At 50.0% G+C, this 18837-nt stretch overlaps 1 long non-coding RNA gene across 1 annotated transcript; it reads left to right on the forward strand.

Moving 5' to 3' along the window:
* Positions 1 to 5682: 5682 nt before the first annotated feature.
* LOC127300962 (uncharacterized) lies at positions 5683 to 8851 on the forward strand. Its single transcript, XR_007851713.2, has 4 exons — positions 5683 to 6119; positions 7015 to 7114; positions 7589 to 7632; positions 8615 to 8851. It is a non-coding gene; the product is annotated as an uncharacterized lncRNA (long non-coding RNA).
* Positions 8852 to 18837: the final 9986 nt, after the last annotated feature.

The raw sequence follows: 18837 nt of genomic DNA on the forward strand, positions 1-18837 counted from the left end.
TGGCTCTCCTTGTGTTAGTGTGACACCGAGCACTTATACATACACTTTTCCGCTCACTTTTGGTTGCACTAACCCCGCTTATCTCGTGTGTGTGTTCCACAACTTTTTCCGTGTTTATAGTGATCTTCACATTGACATTTGGATTTTTGGACTTTACCCACTTTTAACAACATACTCGATCTTGGATTTGTCTTTTGGCTTTCCACAACACTCGCCTAACACCATATTTGCTAGCTTTTGCGTGTGGTTTTGCGTGTGTCCCCGATACACTTGATCTTGCTTTCGGTTTGGTGGATTGCCTCAACACTATCTTACCTTGGTAAGAGTGCGAGGTAGTCTCCTTCCACTAACATACACAACATAGTTCTTGTCTTTCCATCATGGATAGGAACGGAGATACCAATAGGGATGAAGAGATCCTTCGCAACACCGAGAGGTTGGCTACTCAACACAACCTATGGACGCAACGACAAGAGTTCAAGGAGCAACTCTCCCTCTTCGAGACGCGCATCGATGAGCAATACGATGAAGTGGCTCACAACTTCTCCACCGTGAACCACGACTTGGCCCTTCTTCGTGAAGCTACGGACAACTTGAATGGCCAAATGGCGGCCAATGATGCCAACATGGAGCGGCGCATGGATAGCCTCGAGCGCGCCATCACCAACTTGGGTCGCCATCGTCGACACCGGTCTACTTCCTCTTCATCAAGCTCTTCCTCACGGCATGAAGACCATTACTCTCATGGTGGCCTTTCGTCCCCAAGCTCTTCTTCAAGGCGTGAAGACCATCATCGACCTCATCGCTCACATGCTCGTCATGAAGACTCCCGCTCCAACTCTAGGCGTGGAGAAATACATCGCCATGCTCGTCCACATGAGCGTCCTCCACTAGCTCAAGACCTTCAACAAGATCGTCACCAAGTGGATCGCCATGCTCACCATGGGCGTGATGGCCATCCCCAAGACCAAGATCCTCAAGATCCACCTCGGCGAGATCTTCGTCGCCACCCTCGCCATGACCAACGTGGACGAGGAGAGCCTCACCATGATCAAGATGAGAGACCCAACATTGAGCATCGTCCTCAACCGCGACAAGATCTTCAACCACATCCTCACCGTGAACCAAGTGAAGCAAGTGTTCAACTCCACCACCAACCCAATGCTATGGTTGGCCACAGAAGACCTCCTATTCCACCTCTAGCCGCAAGAGTTGACGGCGCCCCTCCTCGTAGAAGAAACTTGGAGGATGAAGAGAACATGTATGGCAAGCTCAAGTTCAACATGCCCAAGTTCAAAGGTGAAGACGACCTTGAAGCATACCTCTCATGGGCACTCAAGGTGGACAAGATCTTCCGCATCCACAACTACTCCGGTGCCAAGAAAGTGGCTATGGCATCACTCGAGTTTGAAGACTACGCCAACACTTGGTGGGAGCAAGTCCTCACTCTTCGCGAAGAAAAGGGTGAACCTCCTATTGACACTTGGGAAGATATGAAAAAGGAGATGCATGCTCGCTTTGTCCCAAAGCACTACATGAAAGACCTCTTCAACAAGCTCCAAAAGTTGAAGCAAGGCACCAAAACCGTTGAGGAGTTCTACAAGGAGATGGAGCTCACTATGATGCGAGCCAACATCCAAGAGTCCGAGGAACAAACAATTGCTCGTTTCTTCAATGGTCTTACTTATCCTATCAAGAGGATTGTCGAGTTCCAACCCTACTCCAACATGGTTGAGTTAGTCCACCAAGCATCGAAGGCCGAGCGCCAAGTGATTGAGGACATCAAGTACTCCAAGGCCAAGTCCTATTTCTCCTCCAAGCTCGCTACATCGACTCCTCCTACTACATCAACTCCTTATGCTACAAGTGCCAAGGCCGACGCATCCTCTACACCTTCCAAGAAGACGACTATCCAAAGTCGAATGAAGCAAACGGTCTCCTCCACCGCCTCCTCTAAGGCATCCACGGGACCCTCTAGTGTCACTTGCTTCAAGTGTGGCACCCAAGGTCACAAGTCGTTTGAGTGCAAGAACACCAAGGTCATGATCACTATGGAGAATGGTGACATCGAGACTCTTGATGAGGATGAATATGAAGCCCTTGTGCAAGCCGCCGTGGAAAGTGAAGAAGCTTATGAGCAAGAAAGTGGAGAAGATCCTCTCTTATGTGAGCATGACCCAAGTCCCTCACTTGTGGTCACAAGGGTGCTAACCACACAACCTCATGATATGGAAGAACAACGGTGCAACATCTTCCAAACCCGTGCCGGAATTGGTGGCAAGTCTATCAAGGTCATCATCGATGGTGGAAGTTGCCACAACCTTGCGAGCACCGAGTTGTGTGAGAAGCTCCACCTCACTCTCCGCAAGCATCCTCACCCTTACCATATCCAATGGTTGAGTGACAAGGGCAACGTCAAGATACAACATACCGTCACCGTCAACTTCAAGATCGGCCCTTATGAGGACACTATCGAGTGTGACGTGGTACCCATGACAGTGTGCCACATGTTGCTTGGCCGCCCTTGGCAATATGACAAGAAGGCTATACATGATGGACTCTCCAACACATACACCTTCAAGGTCAATGACAAGAAGTTCGAGTTGCGCCCGATGACTCCTAGCCAAATCATCGCCGATAATGCGAAGGCTTTAGCGAGGGCACAACTCCGCACCCATAGTGAGATGAGAGGAGAGGGAGCGACCCACCACAAAGAGAGTGAGCGCCACAAGCCATACATGAGTGAGCCCAAGAGTGTCCTTCTAGCCACCAAGAGTGAGTGGAGAGAGCTCCAAGAGAACCCATCCACCATATTGCACTATGTGCTCATATGCAAGGGACCCGCGTCGGAGACTAACGACTTAACCAACATTCCTCCGTCTTTGTTGTCTCTTTTGCAGGAATTTCGAGACGTCTTCCCCGACGAGCTCCCTCATGGACTACCACCACTCCGCGGCATAGAACACCGCATCGACCTCATACCCGGCGCTCCGCTCCCAAACCGTGCCGCCTACCGCACCAACCCCGAAGAGACCAAGGAGATCAACCGTCAAATTCAAGATCTCCTCGCCAAAGGGTATGTCCGTGAAAGCCTTAGCCCTTGTGCGGTTCCCGTGATCCTTGTGCCTAAACCGGATGAGACGCAACGGATGTGTATGGATTGTCGCCCCATCAATGCCATCACCGTCCGTTACCGCCATCCCATTCCGCATTTAGATGACATGCTTGATGAACTTAGTGGTGCCACGATTTTCTCTAAAGTCGATTTGCGTAGTGGTTACCATCAAATCCGCATGGCTATTGGTGACGAATGGAAAACGGCATTCAAGACCAAACTCGGTCTCTATGAATGGCTCGTTATGCCTTTCGGTCTTTCCAATGCACCATCTACTTTCATGCGCCTCATGAATCACATCTTGCGTCCTCTCATTGGCAAGAGCGTGGTTGTCTACTTCGATGATATTCTTATTTATAGCAAAAACCTCGAGGACCATGTGCAACATGTGAGAGAAGTCTTGTGCATCTTGCGCCATGAAAAGCTTTATGCTAACCTCCCCAAATGCACATTTGCTCAAAACAAATTGGTTTTTCTTGGTTTTGTGGTTTCCGCTAATGGGATTGAAGTTGATTCTTCCAAGGTGGAGGCCATCCATAATTGGCCTACCCCTACAAATGTTGGCCAAGTCCGAAGCTTCCATGGACTTGCCGGGTTTTATCGCCGCTTTGTGAAAGACTTTAGCACCATCGCTTGCCCTTTGAATGAGCTTACCAAGAAGAATGTTCCGTTTGTTTGGGGCAAGGCCCAACAAAATGCTTTTGATGAGTTGAAGAAACGTCTTACCGAAGCTCCACTTCTTGTTCTTCCAAATTTTGCCAAAACTTTTGAGATTGAGTGTGATGCAAGTGGGCTTGGTATTGGCGGTGTTCTTATGCAAGAGGGCAAACCCGTGGCATACTATAGTGAGAAGTTAGATGGCGCACGCCTCAACTATCCTATATATGACAAGGAGCTCTACGCTTTGGTTCGTGTTCTTGAAGTTTGGCAACACTATCTTTGGCCAAAAGAGTTTATCATTCATTCCGATCATGAGTCCTTGAAGTATTTGAAAAGCCAACACAACTTGAACAAACGACATGCAAAATGGGTCGAGTTCATTGAGTCCTTCCCATATGTGATAAAATACAAGAAGGGCAAGGACAATGTTGTGGCGGATGCTCTTTCCCGCAAAAACACCCTTTTGCTAACTCGTTTGGATTTTCATGTTTTGGGACTTGAAGAGATCAAAGAACTCTATCCTTCCGATTCTTTCTTTGCTCCCATTTTTGAGAAGTGCTCCGTTGAGCGAGGAGTGGATGATTTCTATTTGCATGATGGCTATTTGTTCAAAGCCAACAAGATTTGCATTCCCGCGTCTTCGCTTCGAAAATTGCTTTTGCAAGAGTCTCATGGAGGAGGTCTTATGGGCCACTTTGGCCGTGACAAGACATATGCCATGCTCTCAACCCACTACTATTGGCCAAAGATGAAGCGAGATGTGGAGCGCCTTTGCCGTCAGTGCACAACATGCTTACAAGCTAAGTCTACCTCCAACCCTTATGGTCTCTACATGCCATTGCCTATTCCTTTTGCACCATGGACAGATATTAGCATGGATTTCGTTCTAGGCTTGCCTCGCACTAAGCATGGTCATGATTCCATATTTGTTGTAGTGGATAGATTCTCTAAGATGGCTCATTTCATACCTTGCCATAAGAGCGACGATGCTTCACACATTGCTTCATTGTTTTTCAGGGAAATCGTTCGCCTACATGGAGTACCGCAAAGCATTGTGTCGGATCGAGACGTCAAGTTCATGAGCTATCTTTGGAAGTCGATCATGGCGAAGTTTGGAGTCAAGCTCTTGTTCTCATCATCATCGCACCCGCAAACGGACGGCCAAACGGAAGTGGTCAATCGAAGCCTCTCCACCCTCCTACGGGTCCTCGTGAAGAAAAACTTGAGGTCATGGGAGGAGTGCCTTCCTCACGCCGAGTTCGCCTACAACCGCGCCAAGCACAAGACTACATCAAGGAGCCCCTTCATGGTCGTCTACGGCTTCGAACCTTACACGGCACTCGACATACTTCCGCTTCCCCTCCACGAGCGCATCAACATGGACTTCGACAAGCGCGCCGCCGCCGTCAAGAAACTACATGAAGAGACAAGGGCAACCATACAAGCACATGTTCTTCGTCAAGCCAACCACATCAACGCCAAGAAGAAGGCAAGGATATTCGAAGAAGGAGACCTCGTTTGGATCCACCTCCGGAAGGACCGGTTTCCCCATGAGCGCAACTCCAAGCTCAAGCCAAGAGGAGATGGCCCCTTCAAGGTCCTCAAGCGCATCAATGACAACGCTTACGTCATCGACATACCAACATCCAAGTACTTGGTGAGCAACACGTTCAACGTCTCGGACTTGTCACCCTATCATGGAGATGAGGAGGTGCAAGAGTCGAGGACGACTCTTTCCCAAGGGGGGGGAGATGATGTAGCCCCGGTCACCGACGTCGCTACACCAAGACCAACAAGTCCCCCTAGTGGACCGATGACACGAGCCCGAGTCAAAGCTCTTCATGATGAGGTGAACTCGCTCCTCACCACCCTTGATCTTGGTACCCCTTTGGGCCTTGTTTGGTACCAGGGTATTTGCAGGGATGGGAGAGTATTATCCTGGCCCATTTCCCAAACCCCGCTAATCCCCGAAAGCCCATTTGGTAGAGGAGTTTTGGGCCAAAAAATCCCCGCCTATCCCCGATTAACCCCGTCCCCGAACTATTTTTTGCCTTGGGCCGAATCCCGGACCTGGACCTCGCGTATTATCCCCGTCCCCGACTCCAAGTCTTCGTCTCCAAACCCTATCGAACGACCGGCGGCGAGCGACCGGAGGCAAGCGACCGGCGGCGAGCGACCGGAGGCGAGCGGAGCCGCTGCGGGAGAGGCGGAGCATCTTGCCGGCGAGAGGGGCGGAGCATCTTAGCGGCGGGAGAGGATGGATCCCGCCTAGCCGCTCCCACATCAGGTCGCCGCCGTTCTTGCAGTCTGACCGGCGCCGCCACTACTGCTGTTTCGATCTCCGGTAAGCCCCCTTCTCTCTCGCTCTTTTTTCTTCCATGGCTCCCGATCTGAGTGCCTGTAGCCGTTCGCCATTGTAGAGGCCTGGTGTGCGTTATGGCGTGGTCTACGCGCGGCACAGCCAGGCCGGCTCCCGATCTGAGTGTCTGTAGCCGTTCGCTCCTTCCGCCTCGTCGTGAGCCATATTTCCTGACCTGACGCTGTAGGCTGTAGCACAGCACGCGGGAGTTCAGAGTCGAAACTGACTGAAGAAAATGCACAGGCAAACTGATAGTATTTTTTAAAGAAATTTTGCAGGTTTCTATGTCATATACGGAGTATAATGCACCATTTTACGAACACTTTGATAATCTTTTCAAAACCTCCATGCCAAGATTAGACCAGATGCTCTTGCTGCAGTACTTCGCTTGGAGCTGCACCAAAGCTGATGAGTCTCAACCATTCTGAACTGTAAAACTGAGACGTCTCACAGGAATCGACACGCAATTCTTTCCCCAATAATAAGCACCAAACAACTGAATTTCTGTAACGATTAGTGCCACATTCCATACTGAACCTGCCGTACCAGCTTACTTAATCGAACTCCCGGAATTATATTTGTTTGAAGATGTATCATTGCTTCATAGCAACTCAGTATAACTGTGAACTTTAGCTTCTAGGTGCTTCAATGGCTTTTCACTGTCTACACTACTTTATAATCCTTGTGCTTTTGCACTCAATTTATTCTAAAATACTGGTTATTGTAACTGTTATATTTGTCATTATTCCTACTTCATGTATTTCAAATACACAAAACACCCTTTGTCAGTCTTGATATTAATTATAAGACATTTTCATCTTCATGTAGTAAAATTAGTCACTTTGTTGTGATGCTTTGTTGATCTGGTGGTGATGTGCAGGGAGCAGGTCAGCAAGCTTGGGTTTGGAGTCGGCGCCACCGTCTCGAGCAAGGGTTGGGCTTGAGCTGGGCGACGGGAGCACGCACCTGGTTCGAGACAGGTCTTCTCTACCTCCATGCTGTTATTTTCTCGCTTGTTACAGCGAGGCAACTAATTATCATCATCACGGTGTTGTAAGATTGGAAGTCATGAGCACTGAATTAATTAGTATGTATTTATCATTGCAGTATTAATGTTGACTGTATGTAGCTGCTCCAGATATGTGATTCAATGTTGACTGTATGTAGCTACTCCAAATATGTAGCAGTAACATTTTCCAGTTTTCTGACTAGTTAGTTGCAAGTTAGTTGCAGTTCTGTACATAGAAATTAACATGATAGTTACCTCAGTTACTAAATCTAGCTACAGTATGTCAAGAAAATGAACTTGACTAACAGGTACTATATGCCCCTAAATATTATCCGTACTAGCTTTGCTAATCTAATATGCTAAACTGCAACTAGTTAGCTGCATTTCTCATTTACATGAGCAATGCTTAACCGCAATAGATTAATCACCTCCTTATTATTGGCAGTGCACTAGCTTGGCTTAATGGTGAGATGGCCATGTTACCATGAGGTAATAGCCTCATTGTCTCTCTCCCTTTATTACACCCTTGTGATTTATTTAATTACTCCCTGATGTCAAACCATTATTATCTGAAGGCACTTAACAATTCAATAGCTTTATTCTCATTTCATTGCTAGGCATCTTGAGACTTTTGAGTATACATGTTGGAACCAGTGTGTATATATATGTCGCCCTAGTATGTTGTTTTTAATTTCTCCTGCTAGTCAACAACTAACATTGCTACTTCATGGTACCAGAAAAATGCATGCTTTGCTGTTGTACTATAACCATACTGGATGCTTAGAATGATGGGAAGTCACAGTACATGGTCATTTTAATCACAATACATGGTCCTTTTATTCCTGGAGTATGTAGCTCACTTTCCTGGAGTATTTACCGTTCCTAAAATAGTTTTATGATGAAAATTGTGTGCAAAATCAGTGGAGACTGCATCCATGAAATTTTGTTTCATAGAAAGACCTGAAAGTGCCAATGGTTTATAGTAAGTGCATGTGTGTCTTCTGTCCAACATTGCGTAGACAAGGCAGTGGTATATTCAGTAACTCTGATGGCACGTAGACAAGGCAGTGGTATATTCAGCATCTATTGTTTTCGCTGCAGAAACCGGTCTGTTGTTTGCCTAGTTTTCGCTGCGGAGGCACGATAAGACTGCATTGGCTAAGAACTTAGCACGATATGCCGAGTAGTAAATCTGCAGATCTTTTTGGGCGCTATAACCTGTGATTTTGATGTCCAAACAAGCACGCATAGAGTAGCTTGCTCAATTTGTTTAACGCATATGCATCTTCTTTTCTATGATTGAGCTTGCCATGTGTTTATCCTGCACTTCAATGTAAAACCAGTTGCTGCTAGTGAAACTTGAAGCCAGTGTTTCATTATTTTTTCTATTTTCAAGTTTTATACAGCAGCTGTCTTCTTGATCTTGCTGTTGGATTGATCTAATTCCGCTTCACTGTTTTTGCTATTTCAGCTGACGATACATGGATGTTTTTTGAAGATCACATGAACAAAATGAACAGAGTTTCCAAGAGTTTCCAAAATGAACAGAGTCTCCTAATTTATGCCGAACCGTTGCGCATTACGTGACTGAAAATTTGTGTTTTAATTCCTGATGCATGTTGGATGTTTACTATACAGACTTGGGTTAAATTGTTGCCATAAAAATTGAATCTTTTGTAACTTACGCTGAAATATCTCCATTGTTTCTTGTCTTGCTGTTATGAGCTTGAGCTTGTGCACAAACCCTGAATTGCACAAACCCTGAGTACCAAATGCGTGTTTTTCAAAACAGGGGATTGGGGATTGGCAGGGGATAATATTTGTGGGGATTGAGTGACAGGTGGGGATTAACCCAATCCCCTAGGGGATTATCCCCACTAATCCCCACTAATACTCCACTACCAAACAAGGCCTTGGATGGATTGCTACCTCATGCCGACGTGCTATGTGTCATTAGGTACAAGGCGCGTCAAGACCACGGAGAGGAGAAGACGCCAAGGTCAAGGGAAGGAGAGAAGCAACTGGACATGGAGATGATCAGGAAGCCGAAGCCGACGTCGCACGAAGCGCTCCAAGGAAGAGACGGACGCTGGCCGGTCCAGGACCCGGTCAGACCGGACCTACAACCGGACTCCCCGGTCATAGGCCCGGTCGACCGGGCGCAAACCGGGCCAGCTCCCTCGTACCGGACGACGACCGAACCCAGGACCGGAAACTTCGCAGTTTCCCGGTTTGCGCCCGGTCGACCGGACCCATGACCGGACGGCCCGGTCACAGGCCCGGTCAGACCGGCCCCAAACCGGACAGCCCGGTCACAGGCCCGGTCCGACCGGCCCCAAACCGGACCTGACGAGAATGCCCCACCCAGACTGCCTTAACTTATCCATTCGCGTACCTGTTCGCCCTTGTTGGCTGTGTATGACTATATAAGTAGCTGGAACCCCTCATTAGCTCTTTAGACTTGTTTTGAACTCAAACCTAATTTTGAGCTTAGTCTCCCTTGGGTATCATCCCTCTGTAATCAAGGCCATCCTTGTTGTTGATTTGGATATTGTTGAGTGAGATTCTAGTACAAGCTACTCTCTCTCCCTCACCAATCCCCTTTTCTCCAACACCAATCTCTCACCGGGAATTCTGCCGCGTGCCTCTTCCGGGTGATTCTATTGGCGTGGTCCATCGAGCCACGGGGGTAAGTATCGGGTGTATCGGGTTGGTGTGCGTGCGTGAGTCTCGGAGTTCCTCGTGTTCATCGTGTTCTTCGTGTTCCTCGCGTTTTCCCATCTCCCCTCTTGGTTTCGAAGTCAATCCGCGAGATCGGGCCACACACAGGGTCTTAGACCTCATCAGCTATGGTGGTGAAGGTGTCAAAGAACCGCTTGAATCCTCGGGGTGCCGTCGTCGTTGTCGATGTTGCGGAAGCTTGTGGTAGCTGAAATGGCACTCAACACCGAAGACCAAACACAAATGGGAAGTGCCAAAACGAAAACGAAGAAAGTGTGAAAAATTTCGGGGCCAGCGGCAGTGCCGGCGTACGAGAGGCGCGATCCGGCCTCGGCAACGATCTTGTGTCTAGAGGGGTAGTGCCGGCCTCAGCGGCTGTTCGTCGATTTGGCGGAAAAAGTGACCCGAAAATCTTCGATTTCGTGGGAAAATTGGCACAAACTGGTGGGAAAGGTTGGGGGAATTGTAGATCAACACCAAAGACAAGTTTCTATTGGAACAAAACCACAAATAACTCAACAAATCGCGAGATCGATCCAAGGCAAATTTGGGGCTATTTTTTTGGGAAATTTTTTTGGAAATTTTTTTGGGCGAAATTGATGGAATTGGGGGTTGTGGGGGTCAATTCCGTGGCAACCAAGGAGCTGCTGATACCATATGATAAGGGCTAAGCCCAAGGGTGTGCCCGATCTTCATGGATTTGGATGGGATTCGTGGGGGAGGTGGATGAACACGAAGAACACGGGTGGATGGCGGGGTGGATCGAAGATACAAGCGCAACACACACACACAACCGGTTGTTCTTCGTTGGCCCGATACACCAACCCAATGGAATTGCAAGAAAAAGACCCACAAGGAGTAGAATCCCTCACAAAAGATTGGCAATAGCAATTGATAGAGTTCCAAAGAGGAAAAGAGTGAAAATAGATAGAATTGCAAAAGCAAAAGATCCACAAACACCAGAATTCCTAGAATGGAAGAGATCAGAAGAGTAGATAACTTCATAGATTGGTAGATCTAGAAGGGTTTCCCACAGGAAGGAGCAAAGCTCAGGTTTTCTCTTACATCAAGTCTAACCCTAATTCATGGCTGGAGGAGCCCTATATATAGAGCCCAGATCTGGGGAGGGGTAACATAGTCATTTACGAAAAGTACTCAGCCACAGGATTTAATCGAACGGTCCAGATGCAGTTGAAGTCGAGGAGGCCGGCAGTGCCGTTGCTCCAGGGGCGGCAGTGCCGGGGTGCTCTGGCCGGCAGTGCCGGGCTGATTCGGCCGGCAGTGCCAGGGTGCTCTGGGCGGCAGTGCCGGCCTGGTGGTGGCGGCAGTACCGGCCCTGGGCAGCCTTCTCCGTTTGACAGCAATCCTTCTTCTTCTCCAATTCCTTGGGGCGTTGGCAGCGTTCCTTCTTCTCCTTTAGTTTCTTGGTGAGCTTGGTACCTGATGACACATAGAGCACTTGGACGAAGTAGCACGCCATCCAAAGGGGTATCAAATGCATACGTGGAAAGGAGCGAATTCACCTCTTGGTGTAGTGCTTGGGCTCGAGGTCGTGTCATTGGGCCACGAGGAGGGCTTGTCGGTCTTGATGTAGTATCGACCTTGGGTAGGGCTACATCAAGTCTCCTTCCACTAACATACGCAACATAGTTCTTGTCTTTCCATCATGGATATGTACGGAGATGACCCAAGGGATGGAGAAGTCCTCCGCAACACCGAGAGGTTAGCTACTCAACACAACCTATGGACGCAACGCCAAGAGTTCAAGGAGCAACTCACACTCTTCGAGACACGCATCGACGAGCAATACGACGAGGTGGCACACAACTTCTCCGTTGGGAACCAAGACTTGGCTCTCCTTCGTGAAGCTACGGACAACTTGAATGGTCAAATGGTGGCCAATGCTGCGAACATGGAGCGGCGCATGGATAGCCTCGAGCGCGCCATCACCAACTTGGGTCATCATCGCCGACACCGCTCTACTTCATCGTCATCAAGCTCATCACAAGATTACTACTCTCATGGTGGCCATTCGTCCTCAAGCTCCACCTCAAGGCATGAAGACCATCCTCAACCTCATCGCCCACAAGTTCGTCATGAAGACTCTCGCTCCAATTCTAGGCGAGGAGAATTCCATCGCCATGCTTGCCCACATGAACGTCCTCCACAAGATCAAGTCCTCCAACAAGATCGTCACCAAGCGGATCGCCATGCCCACCATGGGCGTGACGACCAACCTCAAGACCAAGGTCCTCAAGATCAACCTCGGCGAGATCTCCGACGTCACCCTCTCCATGACCAACGTGGAAGAGGAGATCCACCACATGATCAAGATGAGAGCGCCAACAATGAGCATCGTCAACAACCTCGACAAGATCTTCAACAACATCATCACCGTGAGCCAAGTGAAGCTAGCGTCCAACTTCAATGCCAACCCAATGCTATGGTTGGCCGGGGAAGACCTCCTATCCCACCTCAAGCCGCAAGAGATGAAGACATCCGTCCTCGCCGAAGAAACTTGGAGGATGAAGATAACATGTTTGGAAGGCTCAAGTTCACCATGCCAAAGTTCAAGGGTGAAGAGGATGCCGAAGCCTACCTCTCATGGGCACTCAAGGTTGACAAGATATTCCGCATCCACAACTACTCCGGTGCCAAGAAAGTGGCTATGGCGTCTCTTGAGTTTGAGGATTATGCCAACACTTGGTGGGAGCAAGTTCTCACTCTAAGGGAAGAAAAAGGTGAACCTCCAATTGACACTTGGGAAGAGATGAAGGAAGAGATGCAAGCTCGCTTTGTCCCAACACACTACATGACCGACCTCTGCAACAAGCTCCAAAAGTTGAAGCAAGGCACTAAGAACGTTGAGGAGTTCTTCAAGGAGATGGAGTTAACTATGATGCGAGCCAACATCCAAGAATCCGAGAGCCAAACCATTGCTCGTTTCTTCAATGGCCTCAACTACCCCATCAAGAGGATTGTGGAGTTCCAACCATACTCCAACATGGTTGAGTTGGTCCACCAAGCATCCAAGGCCGAGCGCCAAGTACATGAGGACATTAAGTACTCCAAGTCCAAGTCATATTTCGCCTCCAAGCTCGCTACATCAACTCCTACAACAAGTGTCAAGCCCGCCGTGTCCTCTACACCATCCAAGCAACCGACTATCCAAAGTCGCATGAAGCAAACGGTGTCCTCCACCGCCTCCTCTAAGGCCTCTACGGGACCCTCTAATGTCACTTGTTTCAAGTGTGGCACCCAAGGCCACAAATCCTTTGATGAGATTTGAGATCTAGGGATTGGCCCGATCTCGCGATTTGACCCCGAAAACCAAGGGAAGAGGTGGGAGAACGCGAGGAACACGAAGAACACGAGGAACGCCGGTACTCACGCATGCACACCAACCCGATACACCCGATACTTACCCCCGTGGCTCGATGGACCACGCCAATAGAATCACCCGGAAGAGGCACGCGGCAGAATTCCCGGTGAGAGATTGGGGTTGGAGAAGAAGAGATTGGTGAGGGAGTGACATAGGCATCCCAAATGGGCCTGTCGAAGATAGTACCCGGGGTTTACTGAAGGCCCACTACCCGAAGAATAAGAAGATTCGGAAGCCCAAGATATTATTAAGGAAAGCTAGAGTTGTAATAGGAAGCATTATTTGTAATCTTGCGGGATGGGTTAGAAACCCTCCCGGACTCTGTAACTTGTACAATACGAATCCCTCGGCTCCGCCTCCTATATAAGGGGGAGTCGAGGGACAAAGAAAGCATCGAATCATTGTCTCTCAAACCCTAGTTTTCATAATCGTCGAGTACTTTTCGGCTGAAACCTTCGAGATCTACTTGCCCTCTACTTCCAACTAAACCCTAGTCTGCAACCCGTAGGCATTGACAAGTTAATACCTTGTCAATTGGCGCCGTCTGTGGGAACTAGAGGCGTCAAGGATACGATTTCGATGGCACGTTCAAGATCGTCGACTTCATCAACCGCAAGCAACACGATGGATCGAGGTAAACAGATCGCAACTGGTCTTGTCGATTTTGTCCCTCACCCGCCCTCCCGTTTGGATGCATATGCGTATCTGGAGGAGCCTATGGAGATGACGTTCGGAAGATTTCGCTTTCGCGTCGAGAAAGAGGGATCGTATCGTGTTGAAATTCCGATTTCGTCGGGATCATCGGCGGTCGATTCCGATTTTTCAAGCTATACATCATCAACCGAATCAGGAGACGAAGAAACTTCGTCGTCACGCTTCATCAGCACCAGGGCAAGAGAAAAACTTGCCAAGATCTTCAGCGACATGTCGTTTGAGTCATCTGCGGACTCCTATATAAACGATGGCTCAAGCAGTGTCGACAGCTATGACTTATCGAAAAATCTACTACAGTGGGCAAGGTCTTCGCCAATCTTCATGATGGTGTCACCAAACCCAACATAGATCTAAATACAAAGTATCACCAGATTTATGTCATCGGAGAGCCAAGTCGTGACCAGGAGGAAACATCTGAGGCTTTCGACGATTTGGGAAATCCATACGTCGATCCCTCTGATTTGCGACGAGGCCTAGGCAATAAATATATCGGGCCACAGCCGCGAGACAGAGTCCAACTCCCACAAACAGCATGGGATAGAGCCGCAAGGGCTATGGATGGCTCAGAACCAATGGCCACCACAGCCACGCCAGAAGAACTACAAGCATATCAATATAGGCTCGCACGAGCTGCAAGGGAATTGGAAAAACAGACAGCTGAGCTAAACAGAAGAAAGGAGGCAGCCTCTGCATCAAGTAGGCGAAGGGCAGAGCTGAGCCGACAATCTAGAACTTCGGGTGATAGCCACAGGGAAGCTCGGAACAGAGCAAGATCAAGGTTGCAAAACGTACCTGAAGGAGAAAGAGAGCACTTGGTTCAAAACCTCGACATGTCTTTTATGTCGATAGACACGAGAGGGAACATCATCCCCAAGACACCAGAAGCTGGGTATATGGCGACACAAGCTTTCATCCTTGCATCTAGACCACCCCCAGGAGATCCAAGGGAGGCATTGTACAACAGGGCGCGAAGATGCGCCCGGTCTGGGGGCCGGTTTGACCGGACTGATGACCGGGGTGTCCGGTTGCCGCCCGGTCGACCGGGTTCTGGGCTGGCTCGTCCGGTCGTGGGCCCGGTTGACCGGGTTCGAAACCGGATTTCGCGAGCTGGAGCTTTCTCTCTCCTGTTCTTCCCCAAACCAAATCCAAAAGAGCAAATCGACGGGAAACGATGGAATTGGAGGCTCAAAGTTGGGGAAATAGTAGATCAAGCACAACAACACCAGATCCACGGACCAAAACCACTCAAAACGCAACCAAATCACAGATCGGTCAAGAGGCAATTTGGGGCTATTTTTGGGGATTTTTTGGAAAATTTTCTAGAAACGAAATCGGGTGGGTGGAGGGTCAAATCCGCGGTAACCAAGAGCTGCTGATACCATATGATGAGGTCTAAGACCCCATGTGTGGCCCGATCTCGCGGATTGACTTCGAAACCAAGGGGAGAGATGGGAGAACGCGAGGAACATGAAGAACACGACGAACACGAGGAACTCCGAGACTCACGCACGCACACCAACCCGATACACCCGATGCTTACCTCCGTGGCTCGATGGACCACGCCAATAGAATCTCCGAGGAAGAGGCACGTGGCAGAATTCCCGGAGAGAGATTGGGGTTGGAGAGGAAGAGCTTGGTGAGGGAGAGAGAGTAACTTGTACTAGAATCTCACTCAACAAGATCAAAGTCAACAACCAAGGTGCCTTGATTACAGAGGGATGATACCCAAGGGAGACTAAGCTCAAAGGTAGGTTTGAGTTCAAAACAAGTCTAAAGAGTAAAGGAGGGGTCCAGGCTACTTATATAGGCATACATGGCCAGCAAGGGCGAATGGGTACGCGAATGGATAAGTTAAGGCAGTTTGGTGGGTCATTCCCGCCAGATCCGGTTTGGGTCCGGTCTGACCGGGCTTGTGACCGGGCTGTCCGGTCATGGGTCCGGTTGACCGGGCGCAAACCGGAAATCTGCGAAGAGTCCGGTCCTGGGTCCGGTCGTCGTCCGGTACGAGGGAGCTGGCCCGGTTTGCGCCCGGTTGACCGGGCCTGTGACTGGGGCGTCCGGTCGTGGGTCCGGTCTGACCGGGTCCTGGACCGGCCAACGTCCGTCTCTTCCTTGGAGCGCTTCGAGTGACGTCGGCTTCGGCTTCATGATCATCTCCATGTCCAGCTGCTTCTCTCCCTCCCTTGACCTTGGCTTGTCCTCCTCTCCGGGATCTTGATGCGCCTTGTACCTAATGACACATAGCACATCGGCATGAGGTAGCAATCCATCCAAAGGGGTACCAAGATCAAGGGTGGTGAGGAGCGAGTTCACCTCATCATGTAGAGCCTTGACTCGGGCTCGTGTCATCGATCCACTTGGGGGACTTGTTGGTCTTGGTGTGGAGGTGACCGAAGGCCACCCCGCATCACAAGAGCTACCATTCAAGAACATGTGCGTCGTCAAGCTACCCGCCTCAACGCCAATAAGAAGGAACACATATTTCAAGAAGGCGACCTCGTTTGGATCCACCTCCGGAAGGAAAGATTCCCTCATGAACGCAACTCGAAGCTCAAGCCAAGAGGAGATGGTCCCTTCAAGGTCCTCAAACGCATCAACAACAACGCTTACGTCATCGACATCCCCACCTCCAAGTACTTGGTGAGCAACACATTCAACGTTGCGGACTTCTCGCCATATCATGAAGATGAGGAGGAACAAGAGTCGAGGACGACTCTTTCCCAATGGGGGGTGATGATGCGGGGTGGCCTTCGGTCACCTCCACACCAAGACCAACAAATCCCCCAAGTGGACCGATGACACGAGCCCGAGTCAAGGCTCTACATGATGAGGTGAACTCGCTCCTCACCACCCTTGATCTTGGTACCCCTTTGGATGGATTGCTACCTCATGCCGACGTGCTATGTGTCATTAGGTACAAGGTGCATCAAGACCCCGGAGAGGAGGAGACGCCAAGGTCAAGGGAGGGAGAGAAGCAGCTGGACATGGAGATGATCATGAAGCCGAAGCCGACGTCGCTCGAAGCGCTCCAAGGAAGAGACGGACGCTGGCCGGTCCAGGACCCGGTCAGACTGGACCCACAACCGGACGCCCCGGTCATAGGCCCGGTCAACCGGGCGCAAACCGGCGCAGCTCCCTCGTACCGGACGACGACCGGACCCAGGACCGGAAACTTCGCAGATTCCCGGTTTGCGCCCGGTCAACCGGACCCAGGACCGGACAGCCCGGTCACAGGCCCGGTCAGACCGGACCCAAACCGGATCTGACGGGAATGACCCACCAAACTGCCTTAACTTATCCATTCGCGTACCTGTTCGCCCTTGCTGGCCATGTGTGCCTATATAAGTAGCCTGGACCCCTCCTTTACCTTTTTAGACTTGTTTTGAACTCAAACCTACCTTTGAGCTTAGTCTCCCTTGGGTATCATCCTTCTGTAATCAAGGCACCTTGGTTGTTGACTTTGATCTTGTTGAGTGAGATTCTAGTACAAGTTACTCTCTCTCCCTCATCAAGCTCTTCCTCTCCAACCCCAATCTCTCTCCGGGAATTCTGCCGCGTGCCTCTTCCTCGGAGATTCTATTGGCGTGGTGATGTGGACTAAGTCCAAGGATGTGCCCGATCTTCACGGATTTGGGTGGAACTCGTGGGGGTAGGTGGATGAACGCGATGAACACGAAGAACGCGAGGGGGAATCGTGGGGGTACAACACACACACGCACACAAACCGGTTTTCCCTCGTAGGCCCGATACACCTACTCGATAGAGGTTGCGAAAAAAGACCTTCCGGTAGAAGTCCCGCAAAGAGATCGACAAATCGAAGCTCGCAAGATCTAGAAGGGTGAAAAGACCGGAAGGTTGATAGAAGTGCAAGCAAAAGACCAAAATAGGTAGAAGTGCAAGCAAAAGATCAAACAAACGGTAGAAGTCACCAAAGAGATCTTGACAAGTCGATAAGGAGCCCGGGTGGGTACAAGATCATAGATCTAGGTAGGGTTCCCACAAGGGTGAGCTAAGCTCAGGTTTAATTTCACATCAAGTCTAATCTCAGATCTGAGCCAACAAGGCTATTTATAGTAGGTGGGGCGAAGGGGTAAGTTACAACTAAAAGTGCTGTTGTGCTGAAGTTCGATGGGGCGGAAGTTCCGGTCAACTTGGGCGGAAGTTCCGGTCAGGGGCGGAAGTTCCGGTCTGGAGGGGCGGAAGTTCCGGTCGGGGCGAAAGTTCCGGCCAAGTTCCGGCCTTGTTCCGGAATTGCGCCATTGTCCCGCAGTAACATCCAGGGGCGTTTTCGCCGACTTTCGGAACTTGGGCGGAACTTGGGCGGAAGTTCCGGTGGGCGGAAGTTCCGGTCCCTCGGGGCGGAAGTTCCGGCCTGATCCATTTCGCTGGGCGCTGGGAGGCATCTGGAGGGCATCTGGAGGGCATCTGGCCGGAAGTTCCGGTCCTGGGGGGGCGGAAGTTCCGGCCTGGAAGCTGTAGTTCCATCTTCATCATTTCCAGCTCTCTCTTCATTGGCTTGGTCTCCATGGCTCGCTTCTTGGTGGATGTACCTGATTGAACATAGGGTATTGGCATGAAGTAGCAATCCAAAGGGGTGTCAAAGGCGAACGTGGAGAGGAGCGAATTCACCTCTTGGTGTAGGGCTTGAGCTCGAGCTCGTGTCATTGGACCACGAGGAGGGCTTGTCGGTCTTGAGGCGGTGGTGTCCGAAGGCCACCCCGTATCATCTCCCCCCCCTTGGGAAAGAGTCGTCCTCAACTCTAACGTCTCTTCATCGTCATGGTATGGCGAGAGGTCGAAACCGGATTTCGCGAGCTGGAGCTTTCTCTCTCCTGTTCTTCCCCAAACCAAATCCAAAAGAGCAAATCGACGGGAAA

Source organism: Lolium perenne, chromosome 7 (assembly GCF_019359855.2).
Source record: "Lolium perenne isolate Kyuss_39 chromosome 7, Kyuss_2.0, whole genome shotgun sequence".
Lineage (NCBI taxonomy): Eukaryota > Viridiplantae > Streptophyta > Magnoliopsida > Poales > Poaceae > Lolium > Lolium perenne.